Source organism: Chlorocebus sabaeus, chromosome 20 (genome assembly GCF_047675955.1).
Source record: "Chlorocebus sabaeus isolate Y175 chromosome 20, mChlSab1.0.hap1, whole genome shotgun sequence".
Taxonomy (NCBI): domain Eukaryota; kingdom Metazoa; phylum Chordata; class Mammalia; order Primates; family Cercopithecidae; genus Chlorocebus; species Chlorocebus sabaeus.
The window spans coordinates 56,230,328-56,252,542 of NC_132923.1; the positions used below are offsets into that span (position 1 = coordinate 56,230,328).

Genomic DNA, 22,215 nt, shown 5'->3' on the forward strand with positions numbered 1-22,215 from the left:
TGGGTTTTCTTCTAGCATTTTTATGATTTCAGGTATTACATTTGGGACGTGAGTTAATTTTTGTAAATAGTGAAAAATAGAAATCCAGTTTTAGTCTTCTACGTATGGCTAGCCAATTTTCCAAGCATCATTTATTGTATAAAGTGTCCTTTCCCCATTGTTTATCTTTACAGACTTTATGAAAGATCAGTCGATTTTAGGTATATGGCTTTACTTATTGGTTCTTCATTCTGTTCCATTGATCTATGTATATATACATATATTTGTACCAGTACCTTGCTATAACTTGCAGTGTAATTTGAAGTCAGGTAAGATGATGTCTCCAGCTTTGTTCTTTTTGCTTAGGTTTTCTTTCTCTATTCATGCTCTTTTTTTAATTATTATTCCTTATGACCTTTAGATTGATTTAAACTAATTTTATGAAGAATGATGCTGGCAGACTGATAGAAATTCTGCTGAATTTGTAGATTGCTTTGGTTAGTGTGGTCATTATAATGATATTGATTCTTCCAATCCATGAACATGGTTTGTTTTTCCATTTGTTTGTGTCATCCGTGATTTCTTTCATCAATGTTTTGTAGTTCTCCTTGTAGAGATCCTTCACCTCCTTGGTTAAATGTATTCCTAGAGATTTTATTTTTGTGTGACTATTGTAAATGGGATTGAGTTCTTCATTTGATTCTCAACTTGAACATCATTGTTGTATAGAAATGCTACTGCTTTTCATATGTTAATTTTGTATCTTGCAACTTTACTGAAGCTGTTTATCACGTCTAGGAGCCTTTGAAAGGAGTCTTTATAATTTTCTAGGTATAAGATTATGTCATCAGCCAACAGAGATAATTTGATTCTCTCTTTTTCAAATTGGATGTATTTTATTTCTCTCTATCTTGCCTATTGCTCTGGCTGGGACTTCCAGTACTATGTTGAATAGGAGTGGTGAGAGTTGACATCCTTGTCTTGTTCTTAGAGGGAATGCTTTCAACCTTTCCCTATTCAGTACGATGCTGGCTATGGGTTTGTCATATATGGCTTCCACTATTTTGTGGTCAGTTCTTTCAATGCTTCATTTGTTGAGGGTTTTACCATGAAGAGATGAGGAATTTTATCAAATGCTTTTTCTGCATTTATTATTTATGGTTTTTATGTTTAATTCTGTTGATGTGGTGAATCACATTTACTAATTTCCAAATGTAGAAACATCTTCGCACCCCTGAAATAAAATGCACTTGATCATGATTAATTATATTTTTGATGTTCTGTTGTATTTTATTTGCAGGATTTTGTTAAGAATTTTTGCATCTATGTTCATCAGGAATATTGTCCTATAGTTTTATTTGTTGTTGTTGTTATGGTGTCCTTGCCTCATTTTGGTTTCAAGGTAATACTAGTTTCATATAATAAGTTAGGGAGGAATCCCTCCTATGTGGATTGTAAGGAAGAACAGGAGATCCAAAAGAAGTGAAAACCAACACAAAGAAACCAGAAAATCTATTCAGGAGATGAAAGATGAGATAGATATATTTAATGAAAACAAAGATATCTTCTATAAATAAAAAATTAACTGAAGGAATTTTAAAACACAGCTGAAATCTTCAACAATAGACTAGACTAAGGAAAAGAAAGAATTTTGGAACTTAAAGACTGATCTTTTAAATTAACATGGTCATGCAACAACAACAAAAAAAAATCTAAAAAATAAATGAAGCTTTCAGAAACCATTGGATTATATAAAGCCACCAAAACTTTAACATATAGGCATTCCTAAGGGAAAAGAAGGAAAAGTAAGAAGTTTGGAAAACATATTTGAAGGAATAATTGAGAAAAATTTCCCCAGTATTACTGTTGATATAGACATACAGATATAAAAAATTTAGAGAACACCTGGAAGATACTATACAAGATGAAGATCACCAAGGCATATAGTCATGAGACTATCCAAGGTCAATATGAAAGAGTAAATCTTAAAGGAAGCTAGAAAGAAACATCAACTCAACTGTAAGGAAAACTCCCTTAGACTATCAGTAGAAACTTTACAAACCAAAGATGAATCAGGGCCTATTTTTACCCTTCTTAAAGGAAAAACATCGCAGTCAGGAATTTTATATCCTACCAAACACAGATTCATAAATGAAGGAGAAATAAAATATTTTCCAGACCAGCAAACACCAAAGGAGTTTGTCACCACTAAACTGGTCCTATAGAAAACATTCAAAAGAATTCTAAACATGGAAATGAAGTGGGACAATACACTCTCTCATAAATACACACATAAGTAGATAGCTCACAAATCATATAAAGCAATTCAATGATTGAGACTCCAGGACAACTAGCTAACAAAACTATGACAGGAGCAAAGCCTCAAATAGCAAAATTGATTTTGACTGTGAAGGCCTAAATATTCCACTTAAAAGACATAGACTGTCAAATTGGATTAAAAAGCAAGACTTAACCATCTGCTGCCTATAAGAGACTCACCTATGTTTAAAATATGATGAAAATTAAATCTACTTTACAAGTGATATCTAAAAAAAAAAAAAAAAAAAAAAGATACCTACAGACTCAAAGTAAGGTGCTGCAAAAACATCATGCGAACACTAAGAAAAAATGAGCATGAGTAGCCATTCTTCTATTAGATAAAAGAAATTTTAAACCAACAACAGTAAAAAAAAAAAAAAAAAAAAAGACAACAAAGAGCATTATATAATAACAACAGGTTCAACACAACAAGAAGTTTTAACTATTCTAAATGTATATGCACCCAACACTGGAGCACCCAGATTCATAAAACAAATACTACTAGACCTACAAAACAAAATTGATGACAATGCAATTAGAGTGGGAGACTTCAAAACTCCAACAGTAACACTAGACAGGTCATTAAGGCAGGCAGTTGAAAAATAAATTCTAGACTTAAACTGGACTTTAGACCAAATGGACCTAATAGACATTTATAGAACATTCTATCCAGAAACTGCAGAATATACATTTTTCTCATCTCTACATGGAATATTTTCCAAAATTGATCATATGCTTGGCCAGAAAGCAAGTCTCAATAGATTTAAAAAAAAATTGAAATCATATTGAATGTCTTGTCAGACCACAGTGGAATAAAATTAGAAATCAGTACCAAGAGAAACTCTTAGAACAACACAAGCTCATGGAAACTAAACAAATTTCTATTTAATGACTTTTTATGGTAAAAAAGTAACCATTTTTACTTTTTGATAAGCAAGAAAATTAAGGCAGAAATCAACATGTCCTCAAAATAAATAAAAATAGAGATACAGCATACCTAAATCCCTGGTACATAACAAAAGTAGTGTTAAGAGGAAAATTTATAGCATGAAGTGCCTACATAAAAAAAGGCAGAAAGGTCTCATATTAACAACCAAATGTCACATCTCAAGAAACTAGAAAAATCAAGAACAAACCATACCCAAAGCCAAGAGAAGAAAAGCTATAACAAAGATCAGAGCAGAGTTAAATAAAATTGAGACCAATAAATGAAACAAAGGATCCATAAAACAAACGTTGGTTGTTTGACAAGATAAACAAATAGACTGCTAGCTAGTTTAACCAAGATAAAAAAGAGAGAATATGCAATAAGCACAGTTAGAAATGTTAAAAAGTGACATTACAACTGATACCACAGAAATGCAAATGACCATTAGAGATTACTGTGAACATCTCTATGTACACAGTACAAACTAGAAAACCTAGAGAAAATAAATAAATTCCTGGAGAAATAAAACCTCTCAATATTGGATAAGGAAGAACTAGAAATCCTGAACAGACCAATAATGAGCAATAAAATTGGATTAGTAATTTAAGATCTTTCAACAACAACAAAAATGCTCAGGGCTTCTTTCATTCACAGTCAAATTTTACCAGAAGTACAAAGGAGAGCTGGCACCTATCTTACTAAAACTATTCTAAGAATGACATCCAGATTCCTAATTTAACCATAGGGAATACAGTTTTAGCTTTAAAATAATTCTGGGTATTCTCTGTGAAGTCATCTGGATCAGGCTTGCTTTCAAGTTTTTTATGAGTTATCAGTGAATATGATTAAAGGAACTCATAAGAAGTGGTGGTTCCTTTTGTGTTACAAAAATATCAAAATAAATGTCTAAATCAACTGAAGACAGTTTTTAAACTTTCTAACAAATTTCCTAATGGGTAGATTAAATATTATCTGATATTTTTAGGACAAAGGAAATATTTTTATTGAAACACTTTAAATTTAGAAATGTAGCTTGGATGGTATAGTGAAAACAATGTTAGTGAGTATCAGAATTGCTACATTCTAAATCTGGATCTACCTCTAATTGCTTAAGTTTGAGGTTCAGCATTAACTATAATTAAACTTCATCTCTCCTATTGTTAATACAGAGTGATTTGAGAGTCTAAGATTTACTCTGTAGTAAATGTTATGACGCATATTGTCAGTGGCAATTTTATTTTGGCAATCTAATATTTACACATATTATAAACCATTTTATAATATTTGTTTCTGCATATTTGGAAGTTGAATACTTCCTTTGTTTCTCAAAAATATGGAAAGACTTATCCATAAAACCATTATAATTCAAAGCATTTGGGGAGGTAATTCTTTGTCAACTTTCTGATTTATTTAAGTTATTGATCTCTTCATGTTTTTAATTGAATCCTTCTCATCTTTCTTATTTCTAAATGCTAAATGCCTCAGGTCTGCCTCCAAGAACCTCTTCTCTTTTCTTTTTGCATTTTTGTATCAGTTGTAGTGTCACTTTTTAACATTTCTAACTGTGCTTATTGCATATTCTCTCTTTTTTATCTTGGTTAAAATAGCTATGTACTCCGAGAGAAATGACTACATTTCCAGGTTGGTGGTCACCAAACATTTCTCAAATGTCAAACATTTTTAAAAATTGCTTTATATCCAGCTATTTTCTTTACTTCTCTAGTGGAAGACTTAACAGTGATCTCAAATTAATATGACTCAAACCAACCTCGTAATTCCCCTTACCCCAACAAAACGAGTTCTACTCTAGGATTTTCTCTCCCATAAAGTGATAACTCCATTCATACAGCTATACTCTTATTCTCATGCCACATTTTCTTTCTTTCTTTCTTTCTCTTTCTCTTTCTCTCTTTCTCTCGGTCTGTCTTTCTCTCCTCTCCTTCCTTCCTTCCTTCCTTCCTTCCTTCCTTCCTTCCTTCCTTCCTTCCTTCCTTCCTTCCTTTCTTTCTCTTTTTCTTTCTTTCTCTTTTCTTTCTTTCCTCTCTCTTTCTTTATCTCTCTTTTTCTTTTTTCTTTTCTTTCTTTCTTCTTCTTCTTCTTCTTTTTTTTTTTTTTTTTTTTTTTTTTGAGATGGATTCTCACTCTGTTGCCCAGTCTACCAGTCGGTGGCAAGATAGTGGCATACTGCAACCTCCTGACAGGTTCAAGCAATTCTCCTGCCTCAGCCTCCCAAGTAGCTGGAATTACAGGTGCTGGCCACCGCACCCAGCTAATTTTTGTATTTTTAGTAGAGAAGGGGTTTCGCCATGTTGGCCAGACTGAGTTCAAACTCCTAACCTCAAGTGATCCGTCTGCCTCAGCCTCCCAAAGTGCTGGGATTACAGGCGTGAGCCACTCCGCTTGGCTCATGGCACATTTTCAATTCATTATCTGATACTGAACGGAGTAGTAAATGATAAGAGACCAATACTGAAGCCGACAATAACTAAAACATTCAGATCAATTTGAAAAATCACGTATTTAAAACCTTTAAATATCTGTTGAGATAGTGAGAAAAGGTTAGTTAAATTTCTCAACAAGAATGACCTGTTTCAATGATCAGGGCTTGGCTAATGCAGAAGGCTGCTATAGTGTGTGTGGCAAGATGTTGGGAGTTAGTAGAGGGGAATATGGAAAAATCAGATGAGTTTTACCAGTCTGATATGGTTTGGATCTGTGTCCCTACCCAAACCTCAATTTGAATTATAATCCCTAGTATTGAAGGTAGGGTCTGGTGGGAGGTGATTGGATCATATGGCGAAGTTCTTATGAGTGGATTAACACCATCCCCTTGGTGCTATTCTCTTCATAGTGAGTGAAGGAGTTATCATGAGATCTGGTTGTTTAAAAGTGTATAGCACCTCCCCACCTTCCTCCTGCTCCAGCCTTGTGAAGTGCTGCTCCTCATTTGACTTCTTCCATTATTGTAAGTTTCCTGAGCACTCATCAAAAGCTGAGCTAATGCTGCCATGCTTTCTGCATAGTCTGTGGAACTATGAGCCAATTAAACCTCTTTTCTTTATAAAATACCCAGTTTCAGGTATTTATTTATAGCACTGTGAGAACGAACTAATACACAGTCCTACAAGGCTGGTAAAACAAGTTTGGAAAGCTGAGAGGGCTTTGGACACCTGGCTAATTTTTCCCTTTAGCACATTTGCTGAAATCTGAGATTGAAGAGGCTAAAGAGTCAGGCAGAAATGTTCAAAAGTGAGAAAAATATGTCCCAAAGTTTCATGCTATTAAGAAACATATACTCACCCTGAAGCAATAGCCTTCTCAATAAAACAGGCAAATAATTAAAACCCTGGTGAAAGTGACGAATTTAAACTAAGGTCTGTAACCACTTTTTACTGAGACACTTACAGCATCTGGTGCAACTACGGGTAAATATTCAGGCTTGGGTCTAATCAAAGGCCTTTATGGAGACAGATAAACAAATAATGACCTTGACATTCATAGAAGGCTGGAGTGACCTTGAAATAGCTTAAATCATATGACTTATCTCCTTATCAATACATCTCCAAAGTTTGAAGATACATGAGGAAGAATTATAAACAGCTGAGCTAGACATAAAGCCTCTGAAAAAAGAGAACTTAATATTCTATAGCCAAAGACTCAGCTCTTCCTTCCACCTTATACAAAAATTAACTCAAGATAGATTAAAGACTGAAATGTAAGACGTAAAACCATAAAAACTCTAGAAGAAAACCGAGGCAATACCATTCAGGACATAGGCATGGGCAAAGACTTCATGACTAAAACATCAAAAGCAATTGCAACAAAAGCCAAAATTGACAAATGGGACCTAATTAAACTAAAGAGCTTCTACACAGCAAAATAAACTATCATCAGAGTAAACAGGAAACCTACAGAATGGGAGAAAATTTTTGCAATCTATCCATCTGACAAAGGGCTAATATCCAGAATCTACAAGGAACTTAAACAAATTTATAATTTAAAAAAAATCAAAAAGTGGGTGAAGGATATGAATAGACACTTCTCAAAAGAAGACATTTATGCAGCCAACAAACATATGAAAAAAGCTCATCATCACTGGTCATTAGAGAAATACAAATCAAAACCACAATGAGATACCATCATCTCATGCCAATCAGAATGGCAATCATTAAAAAGTCAGGAAACAATAGATGCTGGAGAGGATGTGGAGAAATAGGAATGCTTTTACACTGTTGGTTGGAGTGTAAGTTAGTTCATTTCAACCATTGTGGAAGACAGTGTGGCAATTCCTCAAGGATCTAGAACTAGAAATACTATTTGACCTAGCAATCCCATTACTGGATATGTACCCAAAGGATTATAAATCATTCTACACTAAAGACACATGCACACGTATGTTTACTGCAGCAGTACTTACAATAGTAAATACTTGTAACCAACCCAAATGCTCATCAATGATAGATTGGATACAGAAAAAGTGGCACATATACACCATGGAATACTAGGCAGCCATAAAAAATAATGAATTTATGTCCTTTGAAGGGACATGGATGAAGCTGGAAACCATCATTCTCAGCAAACTAACGCAGGAACAGAAAACCAAACACTGCATGTTCTTACTCATAAGTGGGAATTGAACAATGAGAACACATGGACACAGGGAGGGGAACATCACACACCGGGGGGTGGAGGGCAAGGGGAGGGATAGCATTAGGATAAATACCTAATGCATGCAGGGCTTAAAACCTAGATGATGAGTTGATGGGTTCAGCAAACCACCATGGAACATGCATACCTATGGAACAAACCTGCACATTCTGCTCAAGTATCACAGAACTTAAAGTACAATAATAATAATAAAATAAGAAACCAGAGACTTAAAAGGCCCACAATTAAAAGACCTAAAGGATCAATCTCTAGGAAAAAAAATATAATGTAGAGGTAGACTAAGTTTTATGCAATCTGCAGCCCAAGTCCAGTAAACTTCAATCACTGATTGGATTGTGGAAATAAGTCTTCTACCCTAAATACCCCAATAAAGAGGAAAGCAACTTGCTGTAGTGAACAGTTTCGTCTCAAAGATCTACACCCTTATAATATACAATGTCTGAGATTAAATCAAGAATTAGTAGACAGTCAAGTTGATTTTATAATTATTATAAGAGAAATGAATAAAATAGAAACCAAATATGCAATGTAGAAAATCAACAGATCTAAAAGTTTTTTTTAAGATTAATAAAGTTGGTTAGCTCAAAGCAAGACTAAATAATAAAAAAGGGAGAAAACATAAATTTCCAATGCCAGAAGTTAAAAGAAGCATATCACTATAGATTCTATAGACATTAAAAATATATTATGGAAAACTTTATATATTTGGGTATTCAGAAGATATTATAAACTAATTTACAACTATAAATTTGATAAATTATATACAAGGGATAAATTTTTCAAAAATACATTTTAGCAAAATTAAAAATAATTACACATCTGAATAGTTTAATGCCTATTAAAATTTTGAAGTTTTTATTGAAAAAGTTTCTCACAAAGACCCTGGGACTAGAGAAATTTATTAATAAATTATTTAAAAATATTTAAGAAATAAATGACCAGCTTTACCTATACTTTTCTGTGTAACAGAAAAACAATAAAAAATTTTCAATGTGTATTATGAGACAGACACAAAGCCATCATAAGAGCATTCTAAGAATAAAAAAATTGGCCGGGCATGGTGGCTTACGCCTGTAATCCCAGCACTTTGGGAGGCTGAGGCAGGAGGATCACAAGATCAGGAGATCGAGACCATCCTGACTAACACGGTAAAACCCCGTCTCTACTAAAATTACAAAAAATTAGCCAGGCGTGGTGGCGGGTGCCTATAGTCCTAGCTACTCGGGAGGCTGAGGCAGGAGAATGGCGTGAACCCAGAAGGCAGAGCTTGCAGTGAGCCCAAATCGGACCACTGCACTCACTCTAGTGTGGACGACAGAGCGAGACTCCATCTTAAAAAAAAAAAAAAAAAAAAGGAATAAAAAAATTACACACCAGTTACTCTAATGAAAAATTGTAAACAAAATACTAGCCAAACAGATCTGGTAACACATAAAAAATGAAGATACGTAAAACCAGGTGGAAATTGTTCCAAGAATACAAGAGTAGTTTAATACTCATATATAATTAGTGTAATTAATCACATAGGTGGAATAAAAGAGAAATAGTTGATTATTTTGATAGATATAAAGCATCTGATAAAGTTAAAAAACATTTATGAAAATAATTCTTAGCAAACTAATGGCAGAATATAAGCTGTTAATCAGTAAAAAAAATCTACATATATCTACAGCAAATAACTTTCTTAATAAGTGTTTCCTTTAGAAACTGGATACTTGCTATCACCACTCCTACTCAATACTGTGCTCATAGTTTTAGCTAGTGAAATTATGAAAGAAAATAAAAAAGATTTTTAAGGAAAATATTGTCATTTTCCACAGACAATCTGGTTGTGTGTATATATCTTAGTCAGTTTGTGATGCTATAACAAACACCAAAGTCTGTATAATTTATAAGGAACACACAGTTTTTGGTTGACAGTTCTGGGGATGAGGAAGTCCAATATCAGTATGCCAACATTTGGCAAGGACCTCCTTGCTGCATCATCCCATGGTAAAAGAAAGTCTAAAAGGGTAAAGAGAGGGTAAGAGGAAGCCAAACTCATCTTTTCATAAGAAAGCTACTCCCATTATAATAATCCCACTTCCACAATTACAGCATTAATCAATTTATGAGAGCATTGGCCCCATAACCCAAACACCTCTTAAAGGTCTTATCTCTTAATACTTTCACAATGGCAATTACATTGTAACATAAGTTTGGGAGTAGACATTCAACAAATCATAGCATTATGACTGTGACCCCCTAAAGTCTTTTTCTTCTCACATAAAAAATAAATTAATTTCATTCCTATAGCCTCAGAAGTCTTAATTTGTTCCAGCACCAACTCAAAAGTCCAAAGCCCAAAGTCTCATGTAAATCTTATAGGGATGAGTCACACAGCAGAAGTCACCTGAAATAAATTCTTCTTCAGTTGTAAGTCTGTGAAATCAAAACAAGTTATCTACTTCATAAATATAACATTGGGACAGGCATAGAATGAACATTCCCATGTAAAAAGGGAACAACTAGAAATAAAGGATTAACAGGTTCCAAGTAAATACAAAAGCTAACAGAACAAGCAACATTAAATCTTAAGACTTCAGAATAATCTTTGGCTCCATGTGCCACCTTCTGGACATGCTGGGGTGAAGGAGGGTGGGCCCATAAGGCCTTAAACAGATCTACCCCCATGGCTTTACTGGACTTCGCTCATGCAGCAGCTCTCATAGGTAGGAGTCTCCTGCCTGCAGCTCTTCTAGGCTAGGGCTACACACTGGTATGTCTACAGTTATGGGGTTGTGGGAATACCCCTACTCTTAGGGCTCCATTAGGTTTGCTCTCGTGAGAATTCTCTATGGTGGCTCAATCCCTATGAAAGATTTCTGCCTGGATCCCCAGGCTGTTCAGTACATTATTTGAAATTCAGGTGAAGGTTGCCATGGCCCCACAGCCCAAGCATTCTATCCATTTGTAGAAATAGAACCACATGGATGCTGCCAAGACTTATTGCTTGTGCCTTCCAGTGCAGCAGCATGAGCAGCACCTGGGCCAGCTTGAGCCATGGCTGGGGTGGCTGGAGGTGCTGCATTGAAATGCAGGGAGCAGAGACTCCAAGCAGCACCAGGCAGTGAGCCCTTTCTACCCTCAAGGTTCTAACATTCTGTGCCTGTGATGGGAGGGACAACCTTGAAGATCTCTGAAATGCCTTCAGGGCTATTCTCTCATTATTTTGATGAACAGTACCTGGTTTCTTCTAACCATGCTAATCTCCTTAAATAGTCACTAGGCCACACCACTGATACTTTCTCTCAAAATGCTTTTTTATTTTGGCCAGACTGGGAATTCTCTGTATGTTTATATTCTGCTTCCCTTTTAATTATAAATTCTGTATTAAATCATTTCGGTATTCTCTTATTGTACTGTATGCAGACAAAAGAGATATGTGCTTTCCTCAATATTTTACTTAAGAATTTTTCCCCAGATATGTTTGTTCATTGCCCTTAAGTTCTACCTTCCTGAAAGCCCTAGGTCATGGGCACAGTTCAGTCAAGTTTTTTGCCACTTCATAACAAGGATGGCCTTTACTTCAGTGTCCAATAAAATATTCCTCATTGTCATCTAAGACCTCATCACAATGACTTTTAACATCTATATTTCTATCAGCATTCTGATCATAATCACTGAAGTAATCTGTAGGAAGTTCCATCTTTCTTTTCAGTTCCTCTCTTCTTCTAAACCTTCACCAAAATCACCCGTAACACTTCTTTGTTCATGGCATCAGACGTTTTCTAGACTGCTCCTCCAAACTCTTCCAGCCTCTGCCCACTACTCAGTTCCAAAGATGCTTCCAAATTTTCAGGTAATTTTTATAGCAACACTCATTCCTCTGATACCATTTTACTGTCTTAGCCCATTTTGTGCTGCTATAGCAAAATATCATAGACTATATTTTAAAAATATGAATTTATTAATTTATAATGAATAGAAATTTATTGACTGACAGTTCTGAAAGACAGAAAGTACAATATCAAAGTGCCATCATCTAGTAAGGACCTTCTTGATGCATCGTCTTATGATGAAAGAGTGGAAGGACAAAGAGTGGGCAATAGAGAAGAAGAGTAAGAGGGGGCTCAAACTCATCCTTTCAGAAGGAACCCACTCCTTCAATGATGAATAACACTAATCTATTCATGAAGGAAGTACCCATATGACCTGAATATCATATAAAAGTCTTACTTCTTAATACTCTTTCAAAGACATTCCGACATGAGTTTGAGAAGACACATTCAAACCATAGAAATGTAGAAAATGTAAAAACATCTACAGAAAAACTACTAGATTTGTTAAGTAAGTTTATTAAGCACACTGGTCACTATGAAAGCAAAATTGTGTATTTCTGTAACTGCAATACATAGAAAATCAAAATGTTAAAATCTATTACTTACAATTGATTTAAAACCCACCATACACCAAGAAATAAATCTAACAAAATATGTGCAAGGCGTCTACATGGAAAACTGAAAATTATTGAAAGAGAATAAAGAAGTAAATTTAGTAAAGATGTCATGTTGAATTTTACTATGTTAATCTGTAGATTTAATGCAATCTAAGGGGATAGAGCCACAAGCCAGAAAAGATTTTTCCTCTGGCCTTGAAACCTGATGCTTGACTAGATTTTAAAATTGCTTGGAACCAGTGAATTACTTTTCCTTCAGTTTTCTCCCCTTTTGAATGAAAATGTTTACAACTGTGATTTTATGCTGATCTCGTCATTGTATTTTGGGAAAAAGATAACTTGTTTCTTGAGGTTAATAGGTCTACAAGTAAATAAAAACTTCCCCTAGGATGGATTCATTTGAATACTCACCAACACCTAATATATATGATGAAACATGGGTTGTAAAAATCACTAATTCATAACTCAAGTTGTTGGAACTCTAAATTATTTTGAGCCTTAAAGGAATGTGATTATGGTTCTTGGGTCACATGACAGCCACCTGTAACCTAGGCAGCTCTAATGTAGGTAGCTGTAAACTTTGTTTCTATTATAGATTAGCCTTCTTCCTTACTTACTTTGTTTTATAAAATGTAAATAACTAAAGGGCATGAGGGAAGACCGCTTCACACTTTGTTGTTGATCTTTATTATAGATTAAATTCCCTTTTACCTTTTTCACACAATGACATCATGGCTGTTATATTGCCTTACGATGGAATGTTAAGTACAATCTTTTAAATCATAAAGGAAATGAAAACTAGCTGTAAAGAAAAGAAAACAAGCTGTATGAAAGAGAAAAGAAGCTGTATCTAAATAACTTACTGTAACACATAAACTAGCCTTGTATAGAAAATGTTGCAATCTTATCATTATTATTTTTTCTGCCTATATAAGCAACAACTTAACTTTTAACATCAGAACACTGAACCATTTTTCTGGAGTCTGTGTCTCCTGGATTAGCCATTCCCAACCTTTTGCTTGAATAAACTCTTTAAAACTGGATTCTGATCCTTTTGATTATTTCCAATTGTTAAGTTTTTTACCTGATTTATATGAAATCATGGACTTCTAGTTGATGTAATATTTTGAGGCATTGGGTATGTTGGAGTAGGATTAAAGTATTAATATTAATATTCTGATGAACAGATTCTTTGATGGTTAGAGAGTAGACTAAGGTAAACCAAATAATGCCCTCTCCCCAAAGCTCTTTATCAATTAATCCTTGAAGCCTTTTAATATGTTATCTTGCATGCAATAGAAACTCTGAAGATACTACTAAGGATTTTGAGGTGAGAAAATTATGTCTGGGTAGATCCAAGGTAATCACGAGGGATCTAACAGGGAAGCAAGAGTATCAGAAAAAGGGAGCTATCTAAGGATGCTTGAGTTGAAGATGGAGAAAGGAGCCACAAGCCATGCAATGCAGGTGCCTTCTAGAAGCTGAAAAAGATAAGAAAACAGGTCCTTCCCAAGAGTTTCCAGATGGAACACAGTTCTGCTGATGTACTGATTTTAATTCAGTGAACCCTATTTCAGACTTCTTACTCAAAACTACACAATAATAACTTTATGTTTTTTAATTTTTGTATTGTGGTGAAAAACAAATATATTTGTTAGCACTTTCTAGAGAGACAGAACCAATAAGATAGATAGATAGATAGATAGATAGATAGATAGATAGATAGATAGATAGACAGACAGACAGACAGATAGATAGATAGATAGATAGATAGATAGATAGATAGATAGATAGATAGATAGATAGATAGATAGATAGAGATAGATGAGAGAGAGAGAGAGTAGATTTATTAGAGGAGTTGGCTGACACAATTATGAAGGCTGAGAAGGCCCTTGATAGGGTGTCTGCAAACTGGAGAGCTCAGTCCAAGTCTAAAAGCGTCAGAACCAGAGCAGCTGATGGTATAGTTCTCAGTCTGCGGCCAAAGCCCTAGGAACCCAGGGAAGGAAATGAGGATGCTCCTCCAAGTCCCAAAGTTCAAAAGCCAGAGAATCTGGAGTTCTGATGTCCAAAGAGAAGGACATCCTAATTGTAAGAGAAAAAAAGAGAGAGAATTTGCCATGACTCTATGTTGTTTCATCCAGGCCCCCGGTCAATTGAGTGGTGTCCATCTATATTGATAGTGAATCTTCTCTACTGAGTCTGCTGACTCACATGCTATTCTCCTCTGGAAATACTCTCACAGACATACCTGAAAGTAATGCTTTACCAGCTATCTAGACATTTCTTAATCCAATCAAGTTGACACCTAAAATTAACTATCACAATGCATAATGTGAAATCTCCTATCTTAACAAGTTTTTATGTATGGAGTACAATATTAACTATAAGCACAATGTTGCACAGCACATATCTATGACTTTCTTTTACTTTGCATAACTGAAACTTAATACCTAAAAAACACCAATACTCCATTGCCTTTTCTCCCTAGGCCCTGGAAACTGCAATTTATTTTCTACTTCTATGAGTTTGACTACTTTAGACACCTCAAATATAAGTGATATCATACAGAATTTATCCTTCTGTGACTGGCCTGTTTCACTTAGAATCATGTCCCCAAGGTTCATCCATGTTGTCACATTATAATATTTATTTATCTTCTAAGGCTGAGAATATTACATTTTATGTACATATCAAATTTTATTTATTCATTCATCTCTCAATGGTCATTTATGTTGCTTCCATACCTTAGCAGTTGTGAATAATAGTGAAATGAGCATGAGACTGCAAATATCTCTTTGAGATACTGATTTCATTTTTTTTTTTTTTTTTTTATGATAAATACCTAGAAGTGGGGTTGCTGAAACAACATGGTGGTTCTACTTTAAGTGTTGGAGGAATCTCCATACTGTTTTCCGTAATGTCTGCACCATTTTAATTTCTACCAAGAGGACACAGGTTTCACTTTTCTTCACAGCTTTGCCAACATTGCATACTTCCTTTTCTGTATTTGGTAATGACCACCATAACAGGTGTGAGATGATATCTCATTGTGGTTTTAATTTCCATTTCCTTGTTTATTAGTGATTGATAGGGTTTGAATGTTCGTCCCTTCCAAATCTCATGCTGAAATGTGATTTTCGATGTTGGATACGGGGCCTAGTGGAAGGTGCTTGGATCATGGGGGCAGATATTTTATGAATGGTTTAGCACCATCCCCTTGGTGAAAAGTGAGTTCTTGCTCAGTTAGTTCATGCACAATCTGATTGTTTAAAAGAGATTCAGACTTCGCACTTGTCTATATCGTGATACCTCTCTTGCCACACGACATTCCAGCTCTCACTTCAGCTTCCACAAGAGTAAACACTCCTGGAGGCCTCATCAGAAGATGCCAGAGCCATCATGCTTCCTGTACACCCTGCAAAACCATGGACCAATTAAACCTCTTTTCTTTATAAACAACCCAGTTTCAAGTATATCTTTATAGCAAGGCAATAATGGACTAACACTGTGATGTTGATCATTTTTGTATAACTATTGGGCATTTGTCTGTTTATTTATTTATTTATTTTTGAGACGGAATTTCACTCTGGTTGCCCAGGCTTGAGTGCAATGGCATGATCTCGGTTCACTGCAACCTCCACTTCCCAGGTTCTAGTGAGTCTCCTGCCTCAGTCTCCCAAGTAGCTGGGATTACAGGTGTCCACCATTGGTCTCTGTGTCTATTTTTATATCAGTACTATGCTATTTGGGTGATTATGGCCTTATAGTATAGTTTGAAGTCGGGTAATGTGATGCTTCCAGATTTGCTCTTTTTGCTTAGTCTTGCTTTGGCTATGTGGGCTCTCTTTTGGTTCCATATGAATTGTAGGATATTTTTTTTTTTTTTTCTAATTCTGTGAAAAATGATGGTGATATTTTGATGAGAATTGCATTGAATTTGTAGATTGCTTTTGGAAGTATGTTCATTTTCACAATATTGATTCTACCCATCCATGAGAATGGGATGTGTTTCCATTTGTTTGTGTCTTTTATGATTTTTTTCAGCAGCGTTTGGTAGTTTTCCTTGTAGAGTTCTTTCACCTCCTTGATTAGATATATTCCTAAGTATTGTATTTTGTTTTTTTGGAGCTATTGTTAAAGGGTCTGAGTTATTGATTTGATTGTCAACTTGGTCACTGTTGGTGTATAGCAGCGTTACTCATTTGCGTACCTGAATTTTGTATCCTGAAACTTTGCTGAATGTATTCATAAGTTCTAGAAGGTTTTTTGATGAGTCTTTAGGGTTTTCTAGATATATAGTCATATCATCAGCAAACAGTGACGGTTTGACTTCCTCTTTACCAATTCAGATGCAATTTATTCCTTCTCTTGTCTGATTGCTCTGACTAGGACTTATAGTAGTATATTGAATAGAAGTGGTGAAAGTGGGCATCCTTGTCTTGGTCCAGTTCTCATAGAGAATGCTTTCATCTTTTTCCCATTCAGTATAACATTGGATGTAGGTTTTTCATGGATGGCTTTTATAAAGATATGCCCCTTCTATGCTGATTTTGTGGAGAGTTTTAATCATAAAGGGATACTGAATTTTATCAAATGCTTTGAGGCTGTTGAGATGAACATGTAATTTTTGTTTTTAATTCTGTTTATGTGGCATATCACATTTATTGACTTGCATATGTTAAGCCATCCCTGCATCCCTGGTATGAAACCCACTTGATCATGGTGGATTATCTTTTTGATACACTGTTGGATTTAGTTAGCTAGTATTTTGTTGAGGATTTTTGCATCTATGTTCATCAGGGATCTTGGTCTGCAGTATTCCTTTTTTTTTTTTGTTATGTATTTTCCTGCTTTTGGTATTAGGATGATACTGGCTTCATAGAATAAATTAGGGAGTATTCCGTCTTCCTCTATCTTTTGGAATAGTGTCAATAGGATAGGTACCAATTATTTGAATGTCTGAAAGAATTCAGCTGTGAATCCATCTGGTCCTAGGCTTTTTTGTTGTTGACAATGTTTTAGTCACCATTTCAATCTCACTGCTTGTTATTGCACTGTTCAGAGTTTCTTTTCTTTTCTTTTCTTTCCTTTTTTTTTTTTTTTTTTCCTGGAGTCTCACTGTGAAGCCCAGGCTGGAGTTCAATGATGTGATCTCTGCTCACTGCAACCTCTGCTCCCCAGGTTCAAGTGATCCTCCTGCCTCAGCCTCCTGAGTAGCTGGGACTACAGGCATGCACCACTAGGTATAGCTAATTTTTATATTTTTAGTAGAGATGGGGTTTCACCATGTTTCACAGGCTGGTCTCAAACTCCTGAACTCAAGTGATCCTCCTGCCTCTGCCTCTCAAAGTGCTGGGATTACAGGTGTGAGTCATGTCACCAGGCCTTGTTCAGAGGTTCTATTTCTTTCTGGTTTAATTTAGGAAGGTTGTATATTTCTAGGAATTTATCTCCTCTAGGTTTTCTAGTTTGTGCATGTAAAGGTGTTCATTTGACCTTAAATAACTTGAATAATCTTTTGTATTTCTGTGGTATCAGTTGTGATATCTCCCATTTCATTTATAGTTAAGCTTATTTGGATCTTTCCTCTTCTTGGTTAATCTCACTAATGGTGTATCAATTTTACTTTTCTTTTCAAAGAACCAGCTTTTTGTTTCATTTATATTTTGTTTTGTGTGTTTGTTTGTTTGTTTCAATTTCATTTAGTTCTGCTCTAATCTTTATTATTTCTTTTTTTCTACTGGGTTTGGGTTTTGTTTCTCTAGTTCCTTGAGGTATGACCTTAGTTTGTCTATTTGTTCTCTTTCAGGCTTTTTTATATAGGCATTTAATGCTATCAGCTTTCCTATTAGCACCACCCTTGCTGTATCCCAGAGGTTTTGATAGGTTGTGTCAGTATTATCATTCAGTTCAAAGCATTTTTAAATTTCAATCTTGATCTAATTGTTGGCCCAACAATTATTCAGGAGCAGGTTATTTTATTTACATGTATTTGCATGGTTTTGAGGTTTCCTTATGGAGATGATTTCCAATTTTATTCCAATGTGGTCTGAGAGAGTACTTGATATAATTTTTATTTTTATTTTCTTAAATTTATTAAAACTTGTTCTGTGGTATTTCATACAGTCTACCTTGGAGAATGTTCCATGTGCTAAGGAATAGAATGTATATTCAGCAGTTGTGTAGAATGTTCTGTAAATTTGTGTTAGGTCCATTTGCTCTAGGGTATAGTTCATTGTTTCTCTGTTGACTTTCTGTCTTGATGACCTGTCTAGTGCTGTCAGTGGAGTATTGAAATCCCCTACTATTATTGTGTTGCTGTCTCTCTCATTTCTTAGGTCTAGTAGTAATTGTTTTATACATTTGGGAGCTCCAGTGTTAGGTGCATACATATTTAGGATTGTGATATTCTCCCGTTGAATAAGTCCTTTTATCATTTTATAATGTCTGTCTTTATCTTTTTTAACTGTTGCTGCTTTAAAGTTTGTTTTGTATAATATAAAAGAGATATTCCTGTTTGCTTTTGATGTTCATTTGCATGGAATATCTTTTTCCACCCCTTTACCTTAAGTTTATGTGAGTCCTTATGTGCCAGGTGAGTCTCTTGAAGACAGCAGATACTTGGTTGGTGAATTCTTATCAATTGTGCTGTCCTGTATTTTTTAAGTGGAGAATTTAGGCTATTTACATTCAATGTTAGTATTGAGATGTGAGGTATTAGTCTGTTCATTGTACTATTTGCTGCCTGAATACCTTGTTTTTTTTTCCATTGTGTATTTGTTTTATAGGTCCTGTGAGATCTGTACTTTAAAAAGCTTTTATTTTGGTGTATTTTGAGGATTTTTTTCAAGATTTAGAGGTCCTTTTAGCAGTTCTTTTAGTGCTGGCTTAGTAGTGGCAAATTCTGTCAGCATTTGTCTGAAAAAGACTGTATTTTTTCTTCATTTATGAAGCTTAGTTTTGCTGAATACAAAATTCTTAGCTGATAATTGTTTTTTTTTTTTTTTTTTTTTTGAGACGGAGTCTTGCTCTGTAGCCCCGGCTGGACTGCAGTGGCCGGATCTCAGCTCACTGCAAGCTCCGCCTCCCGGGTTTACGCCATTCTCCTGCCTCAGCCTCCGGAGTAGCTGGGACTACAGGCGCCCGCCACCTCGCCCGGCTAGTTTTTTGTATTTTTAGTAGAGACGGGGTTTCACCGTGTTAGCCAGGATGGTCTCGATCTCCTGACCTCGTGATCCGCCCGTCTCGGCCTCCCAAAGTGCTGGGATTACAGGCTTGAGCCACCGCGCCCGGCCGATAATTGTTTTGTTTTAATGAGGCTAAATTAGAACCCCTATCCCTTCTAGTTTGTAGGGTTTCTGCCAAGAAATCTACTAAACCTAATCTGAGATTTTTTTATAGGTTACGTAATGCTTTTGTCTCATAGCTTTTAAGATTCTTTCCTTCATCTTGACTTTAGATAACCTGATGACTATGTGCTTAGGCAATGATATTTTGTAATGAATGTCCCAAGAATTCTTTGAACTTCTTGCATTTGGATGTCCAGATCTCTAGCAAGGCCAGGGAAGTTTTCCTCAATTATTCCCTCAAATATATTTTCCAAAGTGTTGGATTTCTCTTCTTCCTTGGGAACACCAGTGATTCTTAGAGTTTGGTCATTTAACGGAATTCCAGACTTCTTGGAGGCTTTGTTCATTTTTTTGTTATTCTTTTTTCTTTGTCTTTGTTGGATTGGGTTAATTCAAAAGGTATGTTTTCAGGCTCTAAATTACTTTCTTCTACTCATATAATTATATTGCTGAAATTTTCCGGTGTATTTTATGTTTCTCTAAGTGTATCTTTTATTTCTAGAAATTGTGTTTTTTTTTTTATTTATGCTATCTAGTTCTCTGAAGAATTTTCCATCCATACCCTGTAACATTTAAAAAATTTCTTTAAGTTCATATTTGCCTTTCTCTGCTGCTTCCTTAAGTAGCTTAATAATTGACCTTCTGAATTCTTTTTCTGGGAATTCAGAGATTTCTTCTTGGTTCAATCCATTGCTGATGAGCTAGTATGTTTTGGGGTATTAAAGAATGAAAGAATATTGTTTTGTTGTGTTACCAGAATTGCTTTTCTGGTTCCTTCTTATTTGGGTAGACTATGTCAGAGGGAAGATCTGGGAAGCTCTTGGGTTTCTCAGGTGGCAGGCAGGGCCATAGAGCTTCCAAAAGATTGCATCCTTTGTCTTCAGCTGCTAGAGCTGGTAGAGAAGGATCATCAAGTTGGGGCATGCTTAAGTGTGTCTGAGCTCAGACTCTTCTTGGGTGAGGCTTGCCATGGCTGCTGTGGGGGATGGGGGGGTGTGGTTCTCAGGTCAATTGAGTTATGTTCCCAGGGAGATTATGGCTGCCTCTGCTGCATCATGCATGTCACCAGGGAAATGGGAAAAAGCCAGGCCTCATCCAGTTCCCATGCAGTTGTAAAGACTGGTCTCACACTCATCATGTCCCCCTCCCCCTTATCACTCACCAGCAGCACAGAGTTTATTTCAAGGCAGCCAGTGAGCAGGGCTGAGACCTTGCTTTAGGCTGCCAGCCTCCCCACTGGGAAAGCAATCAGGACTTTCCGGTTGCACATCTCCCACAGCTTCTGTGCTCATGTCTGCAAAACTGGTTTGCCCCCTTTCCTGAGTTCTGCCCAGGAAACTTCACATTCCATTGAAATTGTTACAAAGTTCAACTGGAAGTTTCCTTCTCCTTGTGGTCTTTCTCCAATTCCATTTGCAGCCCTCCCCAAGGACCCATTTTGAGACAAAGTCAGAAATAGCTTCCCTGGGGACTAGGAATGCCCACGCTGCTCCTCCCACTGCTTTCCCTACGCCTGTATTTCACTTGGCTCTCTAAATTTATCTCAGCTCCAGGTAAGATCAAATTCTTCTTTCATGATCTGGACTTTCAGGTTCCCTCGTGACGATGTGTGTTCAGGGGTGGACAATCCTCCTTTCACGCTTTCCACACTTTGAGCACTCACAGCTTTTCAGCTGTCTCCCGGAGACTGCAGCAGCAATCCACTTCCTTCAAAGGGTCTGTGGATTCTCTCAGCTTTCTTGGTGTGTTCCTGTGGGAGTTCTTGGAGCAGAAGTTCATGATCTGAGTCTCCACAGGCTACTCTGTTCATCCAAATGGGAACTGCAAGTTAGTCTTGCCTTCTATCTGTCGTTTTCTCCAATTCTCACATTGATTTATTTTTGTATGTTGAACCACCTTTTCATCCCAAGGAAAATTCCCTGACAAAAAAGTGAAATATTGGATGCAAACTCTACTCCTCATCCTCTTTCCCTGAGTACACTCCTCCCGTGTTGTTCCTTCTCTCAGTTGCACAAAGCTCTGCTAACCACAGTAAGCCACTGTTGCTTTCTTTTGTTCTCAGTCGCCCCCAGGCATCTGAACTATTCCAGTTTGGTTAGTGCTTCAAGTGAGGTGAGACAAAAACTAGTCCCTAAGGCAGTGCTCTAATAGGCAAGAGGTTGGACAGATGACCCTCCCGCCTCCCCCCCCCCCCCGCCCCCCGCCCCCCCCCCCCCCCCCCCGCCCTGGGGAGTAGTTACTGCTAGGGCATTCAGGGCATTCTCTTTCAGCACTAAGGTATTTCACCTTGGGGAATGGGCTGAGGTAAGTAATGTGAAATTGCTTTTCTACCCATTTTAGTTCTGTTGTTTTCTATTTGTTCTCGCCTACAGTACTGCAAATTCTTAATTAGGTTATGGAATTCTCATCAAGGTATTTTGGTTCATATGCTGTTGTTAAATCAGTATTTCTATAAAGGAAAAGGGCTGCGATTTTTTGCTCTGTCATCTTACTGATGTCCCTCTCAAACTTGTGTTATTTTAAGCTACTAC

At 36.1% G+C, this 22,215-nt stretch overlaps 1 long non-coding RNA gene across 1 annotated transcript in view; it reads right to left on the reverse strand.

The window, feature by feature from the left end:
- Positions 1 to 22,215, reverse strand: part of LOC140709365 (uncharacterized) — a 113,706-nt gene that overhangs the window by 29,996 nt on the left and 61,495 nt on the right. The gene's annotated exons all lie outside the window — the stretch shown is intronic.